Source organism: Armigeres subalbatus, chromosome 1, assembly GCF_024139115.2.
Source record: "Armigeres subalbatus isolate Guangzhou_Male chromosome 1, GZ_Asu_2, whole genome shotgun sequence".
NCBI classification, from domain to species: domain Eukaryota; kingdom Metazoa; phylum Arthropoda; class Insecta; order Diptera; family Culicidae; genus Armigeres; species Armigeres subalbatus.
Genome location: NC_085139.1, coordinates 121,450,055 through 121,475,316, shown reverse-complemented (window position 1 = coordinate 121,475,316; position 25,262 = coordinate 121,450,055). Strand labels below are relative to the sequence as shown.

At 38.1% G+C, this 25,262-nt stretch overlaps 1 protein-coding gene and 1 long non-coding RNA gene across 3 annotated transcripts in view; one reads left to right on the top strand and one right to left on the bottom strand.

Moving 5' to 3' along the window:
• Window positions 1-25,262, top strand: part of LOC134205078 (sterile alpha motif domain-containing protein 5) — an 872,402-nt gene that overhangs the window by 346,638 nt on the left and 500,502 nt on the right. The gene's annotated exons all lie outside the window — the stretch shown is intronic.
• Window positions 6,990-8,026, bottom strand: LOC134205898 (uncharacterized). Its single transcript, XR_009978227.1, has 3 exons — window positions 7,967-8,026; window positions 7,786-7,852; window positions 6,990-7,719 (listed from the first exon to the last, which is right to left on the bottom strand). It is a non-coding gene; the product is annotated as an uncharacterized LOC134205898 (long non-coding RNA).

Below are 25,262 nucleotides of genomic sequence, written 5' to 3'. Positions count from 1 at the left end.
CATAAGATCAACCAGGGCCAAAGTTATGGACCAAACACAAAAGGGTGCCCACAACCGAACCTCCTCCCTTAATATGTACAGCACGAAATATAAATATCATTCAATATACTAAATGATACTTGAACTTATTATCATTTAGTATATTAAGTGATACTAGCGTTTCACGCTGTAAATATTAGACATAGAGCAATGTACCCTTAGACAAAGTTGTAGAGGGAAAATAGCGCTAGCAGTCAGTCATACAACACTTTTTGGTATTTCGCCTCTGGAATGAGTTATTGTCTGAATACTAAATGATAATTATCATTAAGTTCAATCCCTGCTTTAGAAGTTGGATCTATGGTCCAATGCACCGAGTTCATCATTGACGTTTGAGCGGTGCGCTGTTCACTAAGAATGAATACTTTTTCATTCATCGAGTTCATGCAAGTGTTCATTTTTAGTAAACAGCGCCCGTCTCAAACGTCATTGTGTTCATTCGGTGCCATTAGGGTTCTTTACCTTGCGTAAATCGTCATTAGTTCAATTGCGATTCAATGATATGCATTACTCGCATAGACCTTCGCAAATGAACTTTTGTGTTCATTCACCTCGGCAATTTTGACTGTTTATGAGAATGGTCTTCGTATTCTTATAAGAATTTTGTCATGTTTTGATTGAATTTTTGTTTAGCTTTCAGGTTTTTCCGGGTCGTTAGTTTCGTGGATTCCGTTCTTGCATGCGTTTAGTTAAAATTTGTGTGCATTTTTCGGTTCTGCTCTTGCAAGTGCTTTTATAAAAATCTCACATTGCAACATTAACAACAAGGAAATGGCACTCCGGTTTGATACGTTTGCTTATCATCGCATCGACGCGTACGAGGACGTGTCTTAGTACCTTTTGGCGAGCCTTCCGTCCGTGTTCAGTCGCAAATTCTATTTACGTTGAGTCAATGGTAAAGCATTAAGGTCAAACTAGTCGTTTAGCATGCGTTACTAAGAACAAATTATTGGTATGTTTATGCTTTTTATTTTGTTTTATGTGGATTGAGATAACACTTATGCTTGTAGGAATTAACGAGTGCTCCGGTGTTATACGGTTCCGTGAAGTTTATATCACTATAGCGCATCACCGGGCGCACAGTCTGCGAAAGGTGCATGCTTTCTATCAGCATCTTAGGATTGCTGCGCCACCGCGAAATCGAATAAGTCGCACCAATAAGTGGTCGCCCTCCTGCAGCCGGGCCTTCAAATTTGTCATTATTTGCGAACTTCGAAGCCATCGCTCGCTTGTTCAACATATTCGGTAAGATTTAGTTTGGGGAAGCGTTTTGGATAGAAGAAAATATTTTATAGATATTATTAATTATATCTATGATACGTATGCGTGTGCTCGAACATACATTCTAAAATAATCAGTTGTGCTCAGACAAGATGATCTTGGTTCTACACATCGTCGTAGAGATAAGATCAAAGGTGTATAAGGTCAGCTATGCATAGTACAAATTCGAAGTCAACCCATTATGTACCTCAATGGACATTTTTGGAATAAATTTTCCTTTGTCTCGAAACCTTGTACAGTACACTTCCGCTTATCCGACAAATGTATGGTCGGACTATCGAGGTTTCTCTCGTTAATCCGACTGTCAAATCCATACAAATTAATCAAAACAAAATCACAGCATATTTGAAAACTGACAGCATAATGTGTTTGAATGGGTGTTGATACTTTTTAATCCGGAAAATTTCGAATAAGCGAGATCCGGACTAACGAGTCGTTGGATTAGTGAGGTCCGAATAAGCGGGGGGGATACTGTATAATGCATGAGTTACTCGACTTATTTGTGTTGTTTCTGTAATTGAATCATTTGTTTGAGAAACTGCATATAGGCTAGGTGTACCAGTTGTGGCTATAGCACCAGTTGTCGCACTAATGCTTTATATACCAAATGGCCAATCAAATCACCGCAAACCTAGTTCATATCGATAAAGCATATTCATATGATACGATAAAACCTTTGATCTCCTCCAAAACAAGCAAAGCATAATTGTTAAAATTGATTTTGCTTAATTTTTGACGTCCTTTGCACCAGTTGTCGCACTAGTGGTCCCTATTTGGCCAGTCCCATAAGAAAACAATGGGATTGGCCAAATAAGGAACCAAAATTAAGAATAGTGCCACAACTGGTGCATACGTTCCTATTATCGATTAATCAATTTTGATGATTATAACAAATTTTATTGTGGTTTTCACAGCTGTTCTATGGAGTAGGAATTAGAACCTTTCGCTTGATATATAAAGTCCACCCACATGCCTTTTACTTATTTTTAAAAAAATAGTTGTTCTTATGTATGGCGTCAATTGGTACACCGACCCTATTTATTTTACACAATTTCGAGTTTTTGAACCTTCCTTCGGAAGTGTCTATAATTTCACTTTGTATGCGTTACGCAGGTGTGTGACGTATTCTTCTATCAAGAAATCTCGTGAATTATGAAATAAAATGTTTTTATTGAACGCTATTGAGTTTCGCTCAGATCAATGACTGATTTAGTTAGTTCTGAATTAATTAATATCGAGGTCTCTGGAAATTACGAGTACAATATATGCTACCAGCGTTACGATAGTTACTAACCATGTCACAATAGCTATTCAATCCGACGAGCGCCTTATAGATAGGCAGCATGACGTACAGTGCGTTATCATTCGTTGTGTTGTCACTCAACCGACTCAACCCATGACATCCGCCTTTGGGTAGGCAATTATTTTGTCACTTTCACGGTAAATTGCCGTGGGAAGCTGAGTAGTTTTATCTCGTTTTAATTACTGGCGCCTGGAAATATTTCCTTATAACTAAGGAAGGGTCAAAATCTCACTGTAGGTGGATTAATCTGGTTTTTTTGCAAATTGGCACCGATACCGATCACATTTTTTGGCAAACCTCAACATCCTGGGGCACTTCCATTGCAAAAACGGCAAACAGTACTCCATATTTGCTCTGCAAAGTGCTTGCACATATGTAGTTTCTCAAACAAACGAAAAAAATGCATACATTCCTGAACAAAAGAATTTGTTTCGTATTTTTTGCTTGAATACGTATTTTTAGTCGAGGATCCAGAATATATGAAAATCTCATTTTGGCCATATGCCGTTTCTCGAACAAATGGTTCAATCCGGTATTGTCTTTTATAAGAAAATTCATTATGCTTGTTTTCTTCATCTATTTTCCAGGTATGATACATATGAAAGAACTTCAGCAAACCGGTGCTCGGCTTTCGACATATGCTCGCAATCTTCCAAGCAACAATCCCAATGTACATAGAAGATATTTAGAGAAAATAAAACTAATCGGATTCAACGATCCTTACGTTATGAGTTACGATAAACAAGAACTCCCATTGACTTTTACAACTGGTCATGTGGTGGAGTATCTGTTGAACTTCCGCTCACCATACACAAACAATCCAATGAGAAATACTCGGAGCTTGGAAGGATATAAAATGGGAAAGGTAAAACATTTTTTTGACGTAAACTACGTCTAAGGGGAAGACTCGGATACAGGGTGTAAAATGAAAATTTCAAAATTGGGAACCGTCACGAAATCATGTAAGATTTATAACATTAATAGGTCCTTTATCTTGCAATGGATTTTGAAGATTTATCGCAAACTCTCCACTAATTTGCCAGTAGTATTCGAAAATTTTAGTTTTTTCATGCATCAGGCATCCCTTATACAGAGCGTTCAATCGACCCTGTGACAAGCGCGGTGTCATCATCATCAATAAACATAGACCACTGTCATCATTGAAAAGTAGTATGAAAAAAAAATTTGTGCCCGGGACATCCTGGCTACGATTTGGCGATGGGATAAACAATAGCATGACAGTAGCCTGCGTTCAATCCTTGGTAATTGCCTACTTTTAGGGTATTATTAATTATTGAACTGGGGTGTATAAATGGGTTGGCCCAGCTGCTAGACAGATTGAGCTCCCTACTCCGTCACAGAGTGGGAGATGCTGCTAAAGCTGGGTAGTAGCACAGACAAACAGACATAACACTCGTCAAATTTCCGTCGTTCACTGATTTACTGGTCGATTCAAATAATCATTAGTTGGCCAATCGATCACTCGTGGCGCGCGCATCAGATTTGCTCGAGTTTGACATTTGCTCACTATCGCCATCTGATTCGTGATTTGCCCAACTAACTGAAATCAACAGATGTCGTTAGTGTTTCAACGACGATGTATTTGATGAGTAAATGTTCAATGTGTTATGTCTGTTTGTCTGTGGTAGTAGTGTCGGTGGGATGGTTTCTTCTCTTCTATATACAGGGGTTAGACAAAAAGGTTGAGATAGGCAAAATTTTTCCGAAGTTCAAGTCAGCATAACTTTGTGTAGAATGATTCGATTTTGATAAAATTGGGACCATCGGATGCGGGAACTCTTCTAGTATACTATCTCCAAGCAAAACCTGAGATTGGTCCTCGGCCACCGGAGATGTTCCGGGTTTTCCGAAGGAACGTTTAAGATGCATTTTTTCCACTGCTTGTCATTTTATATGACGTTTACTTTCATCATGTTTTATACTTTGTCCAAAAACTAGAACTAATATGCCGACCAATGGTGGCTATAGATCGTGAATCCATCAAAACTACGCAGAGATATGACCATTTCCGTAAAAACGGTCCCGGGAACATGATGAAATGATAACAGATCGGAATAATGCAAATATGAGTATCTAACTTCATGGCTTTGCGAGACGATGATTACAGAAACATTTCCAAAATGATAGTGTCCACTGCCATCCTTATAGCAGGTTCCAAGGGCCTTCCCGGAAGAGCCGGTTTTGGCACCATCTGGAACCATGCATTTATGGGTGTCAAAATTCATGTTTTCTCAAGATGATGAATATAGGACCTTTATTAAAAATATATTTTGAGGACTGTAAGACTCTCTGGCCAATTTGTAACAGGTTCCGGATGTTCTGCGGAAGTGATATTTATTCAGGGTGTATGGCCAATCCAGTACCGTTTTTACGAAAATGGCCATATCTCTGCGTGTACCCAATGGATTTTGGATCTGCAGTCAGCTTTGGTCAGCATATTAGTTCTAGTTTCTGGGGAAAGCATGAAACAAGATACCAGTAAACGTCACATAAAATGACAAGCAGAAGAAAAAGTGCATTTTTAACATTCTCTCGGGAAATCCAGAATATCTCTGGTGGCCAAGGACCTATCTTGGCTTTTGCACGAGGATAGTATACCAGAAGAGTTTCCGCGTCCGATGGTCCCAATTTCTTCAAAATCGGATTTTTCTACGCAAAGTTATGCTGATTTGAACTTCGACAAAATTTTGCCTATCTCAACCTTTTTGTCTAACCCCTGTAGAGCGGAATAATTGGTTCAGTGTACTATAATTAATTTAACGTAGTTTACGTCGAGCGGTCGTGTCTTTATAATTTTTATAACTATAATCTCAGTAAATGTGCAGTGAATCCATGTATACTGAACAAGTTCATATTTTAATGTCATCCTGGGTTGTCTACATATGGAAAGCACAGATAAACAGACATAACACCCGCGAATATTCCATCTGGTCAATTTAACACGGAATACTGGATAGCGACAACCTATTCGTAGTTTTCCCATGTAGGAGCAAACAACAGATGTCGTTAGTGCTCTCTTGATGTTGAAACTGCTTGTCACAGGCTCGTATTAGTCGTTAACGAAATCAGGCACATGGCGAGACTAATTTGCGTTAAAAAAAAACATCCGAATATTGTATTTCTCGATTCCTAAAATTTTCAACAATTATTATTGATCATCAACAATTGAAAGTCAATGTTTTAGACAAATGTATAGAAGCGTTGTCTCTTACTTGGTTAAATGGTCCGAAAAAAAATTGAAAATCCATTGACAAAAGGCTGAGATAAAATTAACGTTTTTTAAGTCATATTTTCGTGACGATTTTTGATTTTTGCAATAGCAAAGTGTTTTTATTTTCAAGTTCGTTTATTTGGTATGCTCAGGCGTATATAACACTTTATGGAGCCATGGTTCTTTGTGCTATATACAATCAATATCATTTCATTATACGGTTAGTAAGAGAGGGGTAGAAGCCAGCATACTCGTGGTGACTAATAGCAAAGTGTTCTCCGTCAATAATAAAATGAGTTTTCTTAACAGTCATGTGAGGCAATATTCCTAAATATCCTACCAGTTGGACGTCAGCAATGGAATATGAGGTTTTAAATGCCATTATCTCAATTCTGGACCACACAAATAAACGAAATTTATTTCTAATGTTTAATTTCAAAACCATGTACGCTTAAATCGCAGTCATCAATAGTCTTTTCCAATCAAGATGTTTAGAACGACAGTACATGTGCAATTCGAAAGTGGCCTCAATCCTCGGAAATCTTATCCACGGATTTTATTTCTATGTGCTTTTAAAAGATTGGTTATATGGAGGAGGGAGGGGATGCTCAAAATGTTACTATTTTGTACATGGGGGAGAGTCAGGGGGTACACAAGGGTACACAGATTGAGAACAGTTGAGGTAGAAAAAAAAAGTTATCGAAATGTTTCCAAACTAACCTGATACTAAATGCCTGCTACAGACATATTTATGTTTCGCATTGTATGTAGGTCTGAATCCCAAAGCATCTAACCATTTATGACAGCGTGACATCGATAAGCTGGGAATGGATTCCAGGTATGTGGGAAACAAGTAAAAGAAAATTCCACTTGTTTTATTCGATGATGTACACTCCGGTACCCGGCATTTCCGCGTCATTGTCAAGAATAAATCGAATGTGACTTAAGCTCTACGAAAAACGCTAATTTCTAAAGAAAAAAAAGAAATTGTTATTCCAGTTGAAAACGTAAAACTTGTAACCGTCTAATCTTTCCTGCCGTAAGAAAGCCGCTAACGCAATGGTTTATGCGCCACTCTCGTTTCCGAGAGACCACTGGTCATGTGTTTAATCTCGTTGCCCGACTAGTCTGAAGTATGAGTGCTAATCTCTAGGGATTTTCAACGGTTGTTATGAGCTAACGTAAATAGATGGTCGCAACTACATAGAAGTGAACCTAGGCAAACTCGCAGAATGACCGCAGTGATCGCAACGTATACGTACTTGAGTCAAGGTGAACGTAAAGCGAAGTGAACTGACAGCAAGAAGTTCCTGGGCGGACACAATAACCGCAGGGCTCTTGGAGTATGAAATAAAAGTAATGAACGGTAAGTTATGTTGAATTCATTCTTGCTTATATTGATTCATTTTTCCGTGATAGTGTGAAGTGTAGGGAAAGGGTGTGCGTGTGTGTTTAACCATGGCCATGGAACGGACATACCTGCGCAGGGGTTTTCAATTCGATCGTTGCGGTTCGTCAACCGGGACGCACCGTTTCCGTGCGATGAATTGGCAGCACAACAACTAGCGTACTAGATGTCGATAGGTCCTAACGTCTTATAACCGTTGCGTCACCGGGGATCCTCGCTACAAAGGTAGGCCGAAATAAAGTTGCGGGGGAGGGCGTCGGTTTTCTCGGTACTCTACCCGATCATCCGCGAGCGGACGCAGGCAGGCCGGTCTTCCTCTGTCCCCGTTTGTCTACCAGTCACTGGCGGGCCGTGGCGAGGTCCTCTTCGGTATGGTACCACGTGCGCCTTAAATGCGCCAAGATGGCGGAATGCGATGGCTAGCTTGTAGCTCGTACAAACGGCGTCCGCTGGACGCTGGGGTCCAACAAAAGATAGTGTTAGAATAATATATTTAAGAAATGAATTCATGCACCGTATTACCTTTGTAATTGAAATTACAGTTCACTAGAGCAGAGTTTTCGCCCTTAGTGATGGGTAACACCTGATTCTAATGAAAATAAAAAAAAACTTTAGCAATCACTTTCACTTCAATTTACTTTTTGACTACAATTATTTAAGAACTTTTAGGCTAAGATATATTTTAAATGTCAAATATGTTCACCTTGAATTATAACTTTATAAAAACTGAGATCACCGGACTAACTTCTACTCTACGACCGACTTAGATTGGAAATGACGACAATTTCAGAAGTCTTTAAATCCTTCGTCATCGTTTTGGTGGTTACTAATATATTTTTATCAGTTTTAGACGACTTCCACAGTTGACTTCTATTATGCATTTTGTTGGCCATCTATCAATAATCCGTGAATTATTTTAGTGCATCTAGCTTAATTACAAATGGTTCTTAAAACAATTATGTATATTTTATTATTATTATATTTTACTTTGAAATATGAAATAGTGCGGAAAGTAGCAGACCGTTACAAACTAAATTATTCCTAGGTACATACTGGGTGGTTTTCACTGGCTCTGCAAACAGCGATGTGATGTGCGTGGACTTTTTTCGTGGTGACTACTTCGGCTATACTGTTTTAGTATTCGCATAATGTAAGCTTAATGACTGGTGCGGTGACTTAACACGGACGGATCACGTACGCCACAAGCGAATCCTGTACAGGGACACGCCGATTTTGACAAAAGCTTTCCGGAACCCTATCAAACCGGAGAGTTGGCTAATTCCTAAAAAAAATAAAGGTTACCTCAATATAAAAAAATTGAAACTAAACCTACAAACTAAGTTGTTACGCATCCCTTCTAAGTTGGTTGAAAGACGTGGGTTTTTGCGAACAGCAACTTCTTTCTGATGGACAATTACTTTGGCAAACGGCGATGTGCGTCGACTTTTTTCTTTGTGGCGACTACTTCGGCTTTAGTGTTCAGCATTCACTTAATGTAGGCTTAATGACTGGTGCGGCAACTGGACACGCACGCCACAAGCAGATGTGACTGTGTATTGAAATAAGCAAGATTGGCTTTACATAGAATACTTAATAACACGGACGAAGCTTGAGGCAAACTGACGGACTTAACAAACTTAGCAGAACGGCATCTAGCAGGAACGCAAATTCCTGAAAATACGAGATTTTTTTTTTTAATCTAAAACGTAAAATGAAATTAAACTCACCTTACTTGTGTCGTGGCCGAGCGAATATCCTTAGGACATCCGTCGAATATCTGAATTATCATGGGCTGTGTACTCACGAGTATGTTCTGACAGAACGAGTAGCTCTAGTGATACATAGACGATGTACATAATATTCGGATTAGTATCGTCTCTTCTCTTTTTTTTTGTTTCGTTTTGTCAATCGAGTTCATATTCGTGTGCTAATAGGCGCCTACTATTCGAACGCCGATTGCTTCGATTTGGAAATTCAAATCTCATTCAAATAATTCGTGCTTTCATTTTCATTCAATATCGTCGACTATTATTTTAATACCAGCCGCTACTACCACAACTTGCAATATAAACTTTTTTTTACAACCGAAGATATGCAGTAACTGTGATCACGGATGGAAGGTTAAACACGAGCACATGCACCAGAAGACCAAAAAAGGAAAAATCAATTTCAATTGAACGCACGGAACGACGAAATCCATGAAACTAACGACCCGGATAAACCTGAAAACTAAATACAAATTCAAACAAAATGTAAATAAAAACATGACAAAATTCTTATAAGAATACGAAGATCATTCTCATAAACAGCGACCCGCTGGAGTGTCAAAATTCCCGAGGTGAATGAAAACAAAAGTTCATTTGCGAAAGTTTATTATTTCTCATACACTGAAAAGCCGAACCACAGTGATAATACGCGAGGAGAAGTGGATGAACCCTGTCATCAGAGGAAAAGTAGAATCACTGAAATTTAACACGGCAAGGTATAGCCAATGTAATTGAAAATAATTTTAAAAATTACTAACAGAGACTTTTTTGAAAATGATTTATTAGGCGGGATTAGAAATTCAATAAACATCAAAAGTAGTACCATCTCCGGAATCATTTCAAGAAAAAACTTCATTATCATTAACAATCAAATTAATATGAATGATGTAGATAATCAAAATTCTAATCTCAGGCTATAAATTATTTGTAAATAAATATCATTTTTAAATTTTGAAAATTATTTTGAGAGCTGCATCCAATACCTCGCTGTGAATTTTTTTTTCATGATTCTACTTTTTCTTTTGTTGACAGAATTCATTCTTCTCCTAGCGTATTCAATAGACTAACGCAAAATGAACTCCCTAAGAAATTATGACGTTTGAGCGGGTCGTAAAATAAACGCAAAATGAATTTTTGTTCGAGTTAATACCCCGCTCAAGTGTCAAAATCCATTAGGTGAGTGAATTTGATAAACTATTGCACAGGTCTATGTCGAAAGTCATGTTTTTCCTTCGTTCATTACAAGGAGCTGCAACGATGTGATTTGGATACAATGCTTCCGAATACGGCATCGATAAAAATTCAAAGGAATTAAGAAGGAAATTAAATTCATTCTTGAGATGAAATTATCTTATCATAGAAACACACTGACCGGCGTTAAATTATTGTACTTTATTTCATTCAAAACAGTTTTGAATAGCCCAGAATCATAGCTTAGAATCTCGAGGGAACTTTGCTCGACTCAACAGAACTTTATTACGGCAGTTTACGTGGTAAGCTCGATTCGAGTCGAGATGCACTATTAATGGCACCCCTGGGTCGGTTCTGTGCGTGAATAGATTCCTTGCATTGAGCGATTGCGCTGGCGTTCATGCTTTTCATGCTGTAGTAGATTATGATAGAATTAGATTGGGATGTGAAGTCTAACACAGGTTTTATTTTGTGCTCCAAATAATAAACTTTGTTTTGCCACTTAAACTTTCAGTCTGCGGGTAGCTTATTTCTGCTGAATTGAGCTGCAAGAAAAAGAAATAACTGTCTGAGAGTTTTGCAGACTTAAATGGGTGAGAAGTTTTGGAATTTCTCCCTCCATCATGGAAGACAAAAAACAGTAACTTACCTTCTGCGAATTCGGCACGTGTATTTCAACGAACAATTCCGAGGAAAATGGTTGTTTGAAAAGATTGCTAAGGTCACGCATAAAAATAACCATTTTCAGCCATCCTACCCCCTGAACGCAATACGATCTTGATAGACATACCCTGCCTACGGTGGATGAGGATTCATGGGTGAACATTTCCGAGAAGTCGAAACACAGTAGCAAGTTCATTACGAATTGAAAATGATTTTTTTTTCTAATCAAAAATATAAATTGGTGATAAAAGATATCACGTTGGATCAAATTTCAAACAAGCAAATCAATCTGTGTTTATCTTTGAGTGTTTAGGTACGCTTCACGCAATGTTTTCACCTAAACAATCTGTTGTAAATAACATTGGCACAATGTTCTCATATTTACAATTTGTTTGCAATGCATTCACTTGTCTTGGGACTTTTCTATACGCGAGGAGAAGTGGATGAACGCTGTCATCAGAGGAAAAGTAGAATCACTGAAATTTAACACGGCAAGGTATAGCCAATGGAATTGAAAATAATTTTAAAAATTACAAACAGAGATTTTTTTGAAAATGATTTATTAGGCGGGATTAGAAATTCAATAAACATTGAAAGTACTATCATCCCCGGAAACATTTCAAGAAAAAACTTCATTGTCATTAACAATCAAATTAATATATGTATAATGTAGATAATCAAATTTCTAACCTCATGCTATAAATTATTTGTAAATAAATATCATTTTGAAATTTTGAAAATTATTTTGAGAGCTGCTTCCCATACCTCGCTGTGATTTTTTTTTTCATGATTCTACTTTTCCTTTTGATGACAGAATTCATTCTTCTCTTAGCGTATACGAGGGCTCACTTCCATCACATTGTGCTTCAACCCTCGAAACCATAACAAAGCACCCTCGGCACATATAATTCACGTTTCAACTTTCTTCCCGATTAGGGGAAATCTGTTTACCTTCTCCATCATAACAAGATTGATGCAAAATAACTTGATTATCCTCCGCACATTCGGAAAGGGACAAATACTAACATTTTTATAAAAATTTACCCTATCTTGCCTCCTGCATACCATCCACAGCATAGTCATTATGGAGAAGGGCACATCCCTTCTTCCATTCCTGTTCACTATTTGCCTATTTTTGGGCATTCCTTCGTCGTTTGTCGATTTACCAAAATGCCAATTTTCCGGCACCCTTGTCCCTTATACCGAACCAGAAATAACTCATGGGATTAAACGGTACCCCAACAAACACGTGTCATCGCCGGAATGTCAACCGGAAGATTATTACGTTGATTGCCGTAGAAAAGCGATTGTTTTTTTTTTTTTTTTTTTTTTTTTTTTTTAACTAATTTTATTTGCTAATTATCTAATACATGCATTCATCTCTTAGACTAGGTGTTCCGTGTTTTCTTAACACTATCATCCTTATTTGCTATGTTATGTTTTTAGTTATTATTAATACATTTCAATTGCCTCTGGCAGTTAGAATTTTTTCCTCTGGTTCAATTGAACCATGAAGGAATTACAATGTTTTCAACTTAAACTAAACTTAACCTATTTTATACTAAGGGTACAAGGAGTTAATCGTTGCAATAGAAGATTGCAACGATTTTTGTCTAAAATTGAAATTATTTTGTTGGACATTTGTTGCAATGTCTCAATATTAGAAATTCTATGAAGTTCATTGGTACTATACCACGGAGGCAACTTCAGAATCATTTTCAAAATTTTATTTTGAATCCTCTGGAGTGCCTTCTTTCTGGTATTGCAGCAAATAGCCCATATTGGCACAGCATACAAATTGGCAGGGCTAAAATTTGTTTGTAAATCAAAAGTTTGTTCTTAAGACAAAGTTTTGATTTTCTGTTTATAAGTGGATATAGGCACTTAATATATTTGTTACATTTGGCTTGAAGGCCTTCAATGTGATTTTTACAGTTAATTTTTAATCAACCAGAAGTCCTAAATATTTAGCTTCACTGGACCAATTAATTAGCACCCCATTTATAGTGACAATATGCCTGATAGAAGGTTTCAAATAAGAAGCTCTCGGCTTATGTGGGAAAATTATAAGCTGAGTTTTGGAAGCATTCGGGGAAATTTTCCAATTTTGCAAGTAAGTGGAGAAAATATCCAAACTTTTTTGCAATCTACTACAAATGACACGAAGGCTACGCCCTTTGGCTGAGAGACCTGTGTCATCTGCAAACAAAGATTTTTGACACCCTGGTGGTAAATCAGGTAAGTCAGAAGTAAAATGTTATACAATATGGGCCCCAGTATGCTGCCTTGGGGACACTAGCCCTTACAGGTAATCTATCAGATTTAGTATTCTGATAGTTTACCTGCAGCGAGCGATCTGATAAATAATTTTGGATCAGTTTAATGATGTACAGAGGAAAATTAAAATTCATCAATTTTACAATCAAACCTTCATGCCAAACACTGTCAAATGCTTTCTCTATATCAAGAAGAGCAACTCCAGTCGAATATCCTTCAGATTTGTTGAGTCGAATTAAGTTCGTAACTCTTAATAACTGATGAGTGGTTGAATGCCCATGGCGAAAACCAAATTGCTCATCAGCAAAAATAGAATTGTCATTAATATGAACCATCATTCTATTTAAAATAATCTTTTCAAACAGTTTGCTTATTGAAGAAAGCAAACTGATTGGGCGATAACTAGAAGCCTCAGCTGGATTTTTGTCCGGCTTCAAAATTGGAACAACTTTGGCGTTTTTCCATTTATCTGGAAAGTATGCCAATTGAAAACATTTGTTAAATAAATTAACCAAAAAGGATAAAGAGCTCTCAGGAAGTTTTTTGATTAGTATGTAGAAAATACCATCATCACCCGGTGCTTTCATATTTTTAAATTTTCTAGTAATAGATCTCACTTCATCCAAATTAGTTCCCAACGAAGGGTCAAAAACATTATCTTGGTTGAGAATGTCTTCGAAGCTTCGTGTAACCTGATCCTCAATTGGACTAGTGAGACCTAGACTAAAATTATGGGCACTCTCGAACTGCTGAGCAAGTTTTTGAGCCTTTTCGCCATTTGTTAATAAAATTTTATTTCCCTCTTTAAGCGCTGGAATTGGCTTTTGAGGTTTTTAAGAATTTTGTTAATTTCAAAAGGGTTTCGAACTGGGATCCAACTTCGAGACATTATTCTCAAAGTTGGTATTTCTCAGAATAGCGAAACGTTTTTAATTTCATTTTGCAAATCTCGCCAAATAACTTTCAACGCGGGATCGCGAGTTCTTTGGTATTGCCTTCTTCTCACATTTTTAAGACGGATCAGTAGCTGAAGATCGTCGTCAATAATAATGGAGTTGAATTTAACTTCACATTTCGGAATTGCAATGCTTCTGGCTTCGACAATTAAATTTGTCAAAGATACGAGAGCATTATCAATATCACTTTTGGTATCGAGAGGAATATCAACATCAAAATTCCTATCAATATACGTTTTATATAAATCCCAATCAGCTCTATGATAATTAAAAGTAGAGCTGATTGGATTATAAATGGCTTCTTGTGAGATTTCAAACGTCACAGGAAGGTGATCAGAGTCAAAGTCAGCATGAGTTACCAATTGGCCACACAGCTGACTTGAATCCGTTAAAACTAAATCAATTGTAGAAGGATTTCGACTGGAAGAAAAACAAGTTGGTCCATTGGGATATTGAATAGTATAATATCCCGCAGAACAATCTTCAAATAAAATTTTACCATTGGAATTGCTTTGAGCATTATTCCATGAACGGTGTTTGGCATTGAAGTCACCAATTACGAAGAATTTTGATTTGTTGCGAGTCAGAATTTGAAGATCAGCTTTCAACAAATTCTTTTGCTGCCCATTGCATTGAAAAGGCAAGTAGGCTGCAATGAAGGAAAATTGTCCAAAATTTGTTTCAACAGAAACACCCAAGGTTTCAAAAACTTTGGTTTCAAACGAAGAAAATAATTTATGTTTGATACGTCTATTAATGACAATGGCGACCCCACCACAGGCGCTGTCAAGACGATCATTTCTGTAGATAAAATAGTTTGGATCTCTTTTAATGGAGAGTCCTGGTTTTAAATACGTTTCAGTTATAATGGCAATATGCACATTATGAACTGAAAGGAAGTTGAATAATTCATCTTCCTTACCCTTTAGAGAGCGGGCATTCCAATTTAGAACTTTCACACAATTATTTGGATCCATTGAAACGGAGTCCGATAACAATTTTTGTGTGTACTTTATACCAACCTGAACAGCTTCAGGTATGGTATTTGCTTTGAACATTGCATCAATCATGTGATGCAATTGTTCAGTTAAAAAATCAAAATCGGAAGCAGTCATGCTACCTGAATCAACAACATGACCGTTATTTTCCGTTGGGACATGGGTATAAACCTCATTTTGAGAAGAGAAATTTGGTCTACCAGCAGCGATGTTTGCATACGTAGGTACATTGGAAAAATTGGAATTTACTGAAGTGCTTGCTACCCGTTGACGAGCGGCAAAATTTGTTTGTGAATTGTGGTGGGTATGAATTGCTCGACCGGTAACCGGTTTCGAAATTTGAGCGTTTGAAAAATTTCTACCCGTCGAATCTGGGATCCGATTGGAATTTCCCGTTATCAATTTTGCACGGGAATTCAAAACTTTTTTGCGTGAAGGGCATTCCCAGAAATTGGATTTATGATTGCCCCCACAGTTTGCGCACTTAAATTTATTGGAATCTTCTCTCACAGGACATGCGTCCTTGGCGTGAGAGGTTCCACCACAAATCATGCATTTAGCATCCATGTGACAATGTTTGGTTCCATGACCCCACTTTTGGCACTTACGGCACTGGGTAGGGTTTTGGAAATTTCCCCTAGGGGTGCGGAAATGTTCCGATGTAACACGGACATGAGACATAAGACAGGCCTTTTCCAAACTTTTCATATTATTTAGTTCAATTTTGTTAAAATGAACTAAATAAAATTGTTGAGAAATGCGCGTCTGGGAAGTACCAGAGAGGGATTTCTTTTCATCTTAATTACTTGGACTGGTGAAAATCCAAGTAATTGAGAAATTTCAATTTTAATCTCATCCAGTGATTTGTCATCACTGGGAGACCTTTCAAGACGACTTTGAACAATCGCTCAGTTTTGTCGTCGTATGTGAAGAATTTATGGCGCTTCTCAGTTAAATAGTGAAGAAGACGTTTGCGATCGTCAAAGGATCCCGGCAAAACGCGGCAGTCACCCTTCCTAGCAATCTGAAATGAAACCTTGATCCCCTGAAGGTTACTCAAAATCTCATTCCGGAAGCCAGAAAACTCGGCAACAGATACCACAATTGGCGGAATCCTTTGCTTTTTCGCATGAATCGAATCACCTGGGCTAGAGGTAGATTCGATTTGCTCAATTTCATCATTAATCAAATCGAACTGATTGCTCAGTTCGATTGGAGAAGAATTATTTCCGATATTAGAGTTAGAAGGAATATCTGAATTCTCCAGCTTCCTTCTATTTTTTCCGCGCTTGGGCAGGACGGTCTTGAAACCTTGTTTCTTTGAAGGAAGTGGAGAATTCAGAGACTCCCCTTCCTCTTGTTTTTGTTAATGCTCATGGCTGAGCGTGACCTTCTAAGAGGTTTTTCCCAGAACGGTGTCCCTGCAGGATTACCACCGCTTGTCGGAATTTTACTTCCGCAAACGGGTCCAACGTAAAACGAAGGCACGGGTCCTTGCAAAGATCGTAACGGGATCAGTGGGTACAAATAGCGCTAAGAAGCACTGTTGAAATTAAAATAGCTTCGGGTAGTATTAAAAACTTACTTCCGCAAAGAGAGAAAGAACCGCACAGCACGAAAGCACGATGCGGTCTGATTGTTTGTTTGTTTGTTTTCCGATTTTCGTCCCGTCAATCGGTACGAAATCAATTTCCAGTCGAGTCAAAATTTATTTTGAATGACAAATTTCATTACGAAGCCTTGTAATAATGGAAACACCCCTCTGAGAGCTTACACCTGTACCGGTGATATACTTCGAGTGCCACCCTGAAGAAGAATTTCTTTGTGGAAGGTAATCGTTCGTTTGCGCTTAAGAAGCGATTCCCCCAGTTTGTAAATCGCATTCGAATGAAAACCCAATTTCTTTGTGCATGGGCAAAAAACTTCGCTTGGGAGAAAATTCTGAACAATCCTCCCGTCAGAAAATAATGTCCTTCCTTAACGTTTTTATGTTCGAGTTCGAGTGAGGTTTGATCAAACAGCATCGCCTCAATGTTTTCCTGTTAAAATATCAATTCGACCGAACGCTTTTTTAAAAATTGCCACTGATTCATGCCTCATCAGCTAAACCTCTCGGTTCGAAGAGTAACAGTAAGGATCCATGCTGGCAAACGGTCGGGGAACTGCTCGTTATCATCATCCCAATCAACACGGTCTCGTCAATTTTCTCCCCGCGCAATAAGACCCGACACCTCGTTAGGGTGAAGTAGGCACTTTCCCTGTTTGATGTATTTACATGCACAATGTGTGTCTCGGTAGCAAGAGATGAATAGACTTGCGATCGTCACCGTCGTTGTCGCCCTCAAGCCGGCGCGTGGGCATGGTGTAACGAAGCCGCTATAAAACATGATTATGCCTAGGCCTACTAGGATTTCAAACCGCAAAGGTGTTGTAGATGAGCAAGTCGGCACCCTGCCATGTGTCGCGTCTCGCCTAACTGATTGGTGTGACAAGATGTGGTTTGTTGGTGAGGTGATTCTGCTTGGTTTCTTTTTAATGTGGGGAATCTTGTTGTTGGGTGGGCTAATGCTAATGGGCACGTCTAATTCGGCTACGCCGTATCAGCAATCAGTGCTAAATGAAAAAAATATATAAAAAAAATCTACATCTATTAAGCGTGGTATAAAAGGTGAATAGGTAATGGCATATTGATACAAATAAAATTATTCCATTGAGCATTGAACGATCTTGAAAATACTCTTGCGAAAATTCAACCGAATATCATGAAAACCCTTGAATAATGGAAATTATAAAATCAAGTGTTTGTTAAATACAATGTTAAATGTTAAAAATGTCGCTTTCTGTTCATTATTGTTCATTCTAAGAATAGCGTTTTGATACAAAAATGTTTATTTAGTTGTGCAAAGGTTAAATTGGAAAGTTGCCCATGTGTGATCTATTCGGAAAAAATGAAATCAATTTGTTATTTGGTCCTGAAATTACTACAAATATGCATACTTTTTCATACTTATGGATAGGCTAAGGAATTACTTATATTTAAAAATCAATCATCGCTCGAAATTAACATTATTTTGTGCCTGAGATTTATTCGCCTTATTGGCATGTGCATTTTTTGCTGTATTCAATCCCTAAAATATAATAAAGTCAAAATAACCAACCAATACAAATCAGAATTACACAAACATTCACTATACACTTTTACCAAAATTCAGGCGAAACTATTATAAGTAAGAGTGTTCGGAAGCAGCACTACGAGGTACACTTGAAATGCGCTGAGAGTACAGGCAGTGAACGTCAATTCAGCGGAGGAGATGACAACGTCAGTTCAGCAGACGATGAAAGTCAACCAACCCATCCCCTGAGGGAAGTTAAGGATGCCATCCAACAGCTAAAGACGAATAAAGCACCCTGTAAAAATGGTATCGGAGTTCATCAAGATAGGCCCGAAAAAGCTGGCCACTTGCCTGCAAAATTTAATAATCAGAATCTGGAAACTGAATAGCTAACAGAGGAGTGGAAGGAAGGGGTCATATGCCCCATCTACAAGAAAGACGATAAGCTGCTCCGATCACCATTCGTAATGCCGCTTATAAATTGATATCCCAAATCATTTTCAGTCGTATGTCACCAATAGTGAATGAGATCACTGGTAGTTATAAAGCCGGCTGCGTTGACGGCCGCTTGAAGCCAACATCTTTGGCAATGTGCAAGAAGACGGTGTGTGGCAGCGAAGGATGAACCACAAGGTCACCCAAGCCTAAAAGTTGTGGGGATTATAGGAATTTGATGAAATTTTCGTTGTATTTCAATGGAATTTCTCATTGAAACTTAAAAGATTTTCATAAGAAAATTTAAAAGAATTTTCTTTCATGGTTTTAGTTTTTTCTAAATTGTTAAACCGAACGCTGAAAATAACAAATTATCGTCGGTTCATTGAATTAAACGGAAGTCATTAGCGTGTTTGACCTACTTCTCCCCTTCAAGCAGATTGTTGGAGGGTTAAACTACACTGTTAAAACTGTTGTAGCGGGAACGAAAAAAAAACAAATTACGATTATCAGGACAGAGGGAGAGACCACAAAGCGATGCATGAATAAAGTTTCAAGTTCAAGCGTGAGATCCATAGAATGGTTGAACGCTTTTCTTGCCAGAGTGGAAATGATTGCGCGTTCGGAGGAATTATCAGACGATACATTTACGATGGCTGGTATGGATAAGCACTAGGCAGTTTCGTGAAAACCCTCTATTGGTAAGAGGAAAGAATTTCAAGAATGATAACTTTGCACAAATTCTGAATTTAGAGATGAGCCAACCTAAGGCTGCAAGTCTCTTAAATGAAGGCATTTATTACAATAAATTCTGTAGTTGGGAACCATTTTCCGTAGCAAAGAAACAAACAGTTGACAAAAAAGTAACCAGCACTGCGGCGTGCATTTGACTAGGTTGGCTCTCGCGAATTTCCTTGTATTTTTTATAGAGACGTGTATCTCAAGGCAGGCTGCTCATTTCTGGAATCTTGATGTTTTGAATAGACTAATGCGAAGAATTTCCTATTTGTCTATAAATTATATAACAGTTTAGAATTCTCAAGTGCTCTTGAAGATTTTTAGAAACTATTAAAGCTTTTATCATTTTCAAACCTAAATATCTTAACAGTCTTATGCGCATAGTTTTTTGAGGTTTTTAACCTATTTCCACTAACCTCTACAAACAACAGAGAATTGCAACTCATTTTAATTAGGTTTAGTTTGGTTCAAATTAGTTTTTTCTATGTTGTGATATTAATCCATTAGGCTGCTGCGTTGGCTATCCGGATCATCAACAAACGCTCAAATGATAATATCTTTCCAGAGTGCTCTTTGATTAGAGATAATATCTTTGCAAAAGTAAAGATAATATCCTGTGCTCAGATGATATTGCAATGCCTGCTGATTTGCATTCGAAGATTTCTTCAAAACAATTTTGACAATTTGAGATAATAATTTTCATATTTCGATGGATTAATTTTGCGGGGAGATTTAATATTTAACAAACTTTCAGAATAATTTGAAATCCAGAATCAATTCTGGGCTTTTTGACCACGCCCACCACGTTCAACCCCACAGATTTTTAAAATTTCAGCAGAACTGTTCGGTAATTTTTCCTCAGATTTTCTGTGTTTTACAAACCTTTCTAAAATTTGAGTTGCTTTACTGTACTCTGAATTTGTATGCCTTTCTTGATGATGTGATTTTCAACAGCAATACATTAAGTCAAACTCTTCTTCGTATGCATTTTGTTGCGTGCAAATGAATCATTGCTAAATACTTAGTACAAACTTTTTTGTTAAATATCGTACAAATATCGTTTCGATTAGTCGAGCTGTTTTTCCTTCTTTTTTATTGGGCTGTGTAGACGAATCTTTAACAATTATTCCAAACACAAAAGGTCGATGAACAAATTGTCAAAAGGGACGAAAGATCGAAAGGGAGAAAAAGGAAAGAAGAAGAAAGAAGAGAGAACGAAGGAAGAAGAAGGTAGAAAGAAGAAATAAAGGGAAGAAGGAAGTAGGAAGATGGAATAGAGAAGAAGAAAGAAGTAAGTAAGAAGAGGAAGACAGAATAAGGAAGAAGGAAGATTGAAGAAGAAAGAACGAAAAAGGAATGAAGAAAAATTAAGAGAGGAAAAGGAAGAAGTAGGTAATAAAAATTAGAAGAGTTATGTAGAAGACACAACCGCACGACGTAAACTACGTATAAAAAGTAAGTACATTCAAATTTGTAGTGTCATCAGTCTACTATAGAGAAAGTAGGGCCAGACTTTCAAATGTAGATATCAGCTGATAACGTTGTATGTAAATGTTTTGGATGTGTTTAAAATTTCCTCGTCTTATGGCAGCAAGTTTAAATTTTCACTACTAGGGGTCCACTATTGGGTATTTTATCCTATATCATGTCACATCAAATTTCCATGTTTCTTTTTCTTGGTTTTAATTTTCTAGGGGCAACACTGATGAAGGAACCACTCTAATTTATATATGATTCAATAATAAATAATACCTCAAAACTGGCTTGCCAAAAACTCCTCGCCGAGTAGAAAATGAGCAAGAGCAAGAGTTTTTTTTTTGAGGAGCAGAAATAAGCATCAAAACTTACAACATTCTGCATCATTAAACCTGAGCTTGTGCGTCGCAAAACAAGAGCGAGTCTATCTGTTCATTTTTTTTCTTGTGGTACTTCAATCACTCACACTAACACTCAAAAAAGAGTCCAAGATTTTTTGACGTAGAACTACGTCTGTCTTTTCTATATTGGGGTACACTTTAAAATTGCAAAAAATCAAAAAACGTCATGAAAATATGATAGACTTCGATCGTTAATATCTCAGCCTTTTCTCGGTGGATTTTCAATTTTCTTGGACCATTCGATCAAGGAAGAGTCAACGCTTCATTCCCGATGTACTGAAGTACTGCACTGAAGTCGTTTTTCACGCGGTTGTTTTTTACACGAATCGCTTTTTATGCGTTTTTTTTCACTCGAATTTCGGGATTTTTGCGGTTCATTCAGACATACTTTGGAATTTACGCGGGGTTTAACTTTGTTTTAATTCACGTGGCCCATATCATCCGCATAAAAAATGACTCCAGTGTATTACAATATATATGTATGATAATATTTAGTATTGAAACTTGCTAACAGCTTAGGAATTGGTTTCGGTGAATCAGTCAATCTCATAAGTGCATTGCAAGCTTCTTCTTCCATAGCACTACATTCCAACTGGAACTTGGCCTGCTTTTCAACTTAGTAATCTATTAGTATTTCTTTAGTTATTGATTAAAAGCTTTCCTTGCCCTTTCCTTGCATTAGTATGTATCTTGTGTGGTAAATACAACGGATACACTATGCCCAGGGTGTGAGAATGTTTCCCACCCGAAACATCCTAGATCGGATCGAGAATCGATCTCGCCATCTCCGGATTCTGCGCCTTTGTTCTCAAGGCTAACTGGAAACCTCAAGCCGGCATAGACGTCAAATTAATGCAACTTACCGTACTTTTAACTCGTTTCTGCTAACTTACACGCGCGTTTTCTCTGTAAAGCATGGGGTCGTTTGACGACAGCTGCTCGCTTACGTCTATTGATGCCAGTAGAGAGGCTCGGAATCTTTTTCGCTGCTGCAGTAAATGCGTTCTGGTAATCTTTCATCGGCTCTTGGTGTCTGCTGGAGTAAATGCAAAGTCCGACTCCTCACGTGAAGGAATGATAATTATTATCAATAAACTTCCAAACTGTCAAGTAGCGGCCAAGACAGCGCAGCGGTACACTATCAGCCAGATTTTTGGAATTATCATTTGATAACTTCGCAGGTGCGAAAAGTAGGCGAGTTCTTATCGGCGATAACTTTTCAAATCTTGCAACACATATTTATTATTTTAATGTATACCAAACTAATCTAATACCAATTTAATGTAAACAATGAAGCTCAATCGAATGTTTGGCATTGTGTTTTGGTGTTATGTAGAGAAAAAAGTTCAAAAGTAGCATTCACCAATAATGCTTCGAATCAAGATACAATTATCGAACGATTCTTACTCTCTAGCGAGTTTTTATTAATTGATAATTTGGATATGTGATCGCTTGAGAGTGTTATTCATCCTCGTTTATTTGAAAAAAATATTTTTATCATTATTTTTAAATGTTAGTCTAAAATCTCACTCTATCTCAGGAGAGCAGGATAAACAGCGAAAACAGATTCACCCTGGGCTTGAAACACGCTTGCTTTGGTCTCATCGAACAGATAAGTCGAAAACCTGTGCATTACATACAGCTACGTAGTTCAACGTCACCTTTGCGTACAACCCGATTGGGCTGCACCTTTGAGTTTTTCACATAGGGGAACTGGGGGTAGGATGAGTTCTGTGCGTGATCTCTCTTGTTTCGGACAGCAGAACGATCGCGCGGTCGGACGAATTATTGTGTTCTGCATTGCGCGGCCGGTAATAAAATTAATCAGTTCTGTGCGTGATCTCTCTTGTTTCGGACAGCAGAACGATCGCGCGGTCGGACGAATTATTGTGTTCTGCATTGCGCGGCCGGTAATAAAATTAATCAGTTCTGTGCGTGATCTCTCTTGTTTCGGACCGCAGAACGATCGCGCGGTCGGACGAATTATTGTGTTCTGCATTGCGCGGCCGGTAATAAAATTAATCAGTTCTGTGCGTGATCTCTCTTGTTTCGGACAGCAGAACGATCGCGCGGTCGGACGAATTATTGTGTTCTGCATTGCGCGGCCGGTAATAAAATTAATCAGTTCTGTGCGTGGCTTGGTAGTCATATGGCTACTGCTTCTGCCTCATACGCAGGAGGTCGTGGGTTCAATCCCAGGTCCGTTCCATTCTCCTACTTTGTATCTTCCTCTATATTTCTCATGTTCTAGCAATCGCTAGAACTGGAAATGGACTTTCATACCGTTTCCATTTTTATTCCTATACCTTCAACTTGAGTATTCTAACAGTAATCTGCTAGAATCGGAAATGAACTTATATAGCTCGTTTCCTACATCCAATTACAAATTCCATCAGTTACCTTTTCCTATCTATCACATTGGCAGCTCGTTAACCAAGACGGACCTCTGCCTCTCCAACCTAACCCAGAAATTCCAACAAATTCCGCATGAACTCGTGGCAAGTGCAGAGGTATATTCGGCTTGCAGTGGGCGAGTGATTGCATCATCATTTCCTCCCCTTCCCTACATTGACTTGCATTCTGACGTGGCAGGCGCCAGTATGACCTAACAAATGAGATCACCAGTACTTGTACATTGAAAATGTGTGCTAGTCCCAAGCAAACATTTGTTGGTTCCCTGTGCAAGAACAGCTGATCTGGTCATAATGGAGTAGCAACTACGAGCAGTCAATCAAGCTCAAGCTCAAGCTCAAGCTAGGGGAACTGGGGGTAGGACGCCCACGTTAAGGAAAATGCCATTTTTAACAATGAAAACCACCATTTCAGCCAGTTTTCATCAGCGCATACTGAAGAACAGCATATCTGCGACTGACTACCGATAACAGATATCTAATTGTCCATTTTATTGCACAGAAATTTGATTTTTAAAAAGCACCCGAAAAAAAATGATTTTGAAACCATGCGGGATGAGATGCGCCAGTGGATGGGTTAAAACGCGCATGTGCTTATCGTACTGATTTTCATTTTAATTGCCTACATTAAGGCAATTAACCGAATGTTTCAGCTGTTTCGGTCATACGAAATGAGCATGGGCGTAATGCCCCACACCGACCTCAGAAGTTTGAAGGCCCATAAAATCGTTTTAAAACCATTTTTGACGACGATTTCGTGTGGAACATAAAGAACACGAGTAAGCAGCATGGCTCATGGCTCAATTATTAATTTATCAATGTATAACAGCGACAGAAAGACTAAATTCCACCGAGCTAGAATTGCATCAAAACACGCAAAAATCGTTTTTTCGAGTTTTTCATGTATAACTAGAGAAAAATCATGAAATATATGTATCCAATGGCAATATTTTTCATTGCTTTATCGTATAGACTATTGAAAATAATCAAAATGGGGATATTTAACCTTATTCAGGGGTGGCGCGTTTTAACCCCTATGGGCGTGCTACCCCCACTTCCCCTACAAAGCGTCGCTCCGTAGGATCGATGGGTGCTCTTTCGCCCGACGCCTTCCTCACTCTGTTTTTTTGTGCGTTTGCTTTTTTTACGCTTTTATTCAACCATGAGTTTTATCAAGTCTGGAAAAGTAGGCAATTGCCAACGATTTAGTTGTACAAGAACGGGATTGATTGGTTCTGACATTTTCACTGGGTATGGAACAATAGAATTTTCCAATAGTCAAGCGTAGATTAGTTGATAGTCAACGAATTTGGCAATTTGCTAGAGAGTTTTATCTTTCCATCGAAAGATAAAGACGCTATTAGTGTTTGAAATCTCTCTTAATTCCATGACGGTCTTAAATTTGGAAATTTTCATTCTACGCCCTGTATCTGAGCCTTCCCCTTAGACGTAGTTTACGTCAAAAAAAGGACAAAAGAAAGAAAAAGAAATAAGGAATGGAGAATATGGAAGAAATGAGAAGGAAAAAGCAGAAAAAGGAAGGAAGGAGGAAAAAGCAAAAGGGGAGAAGGGAG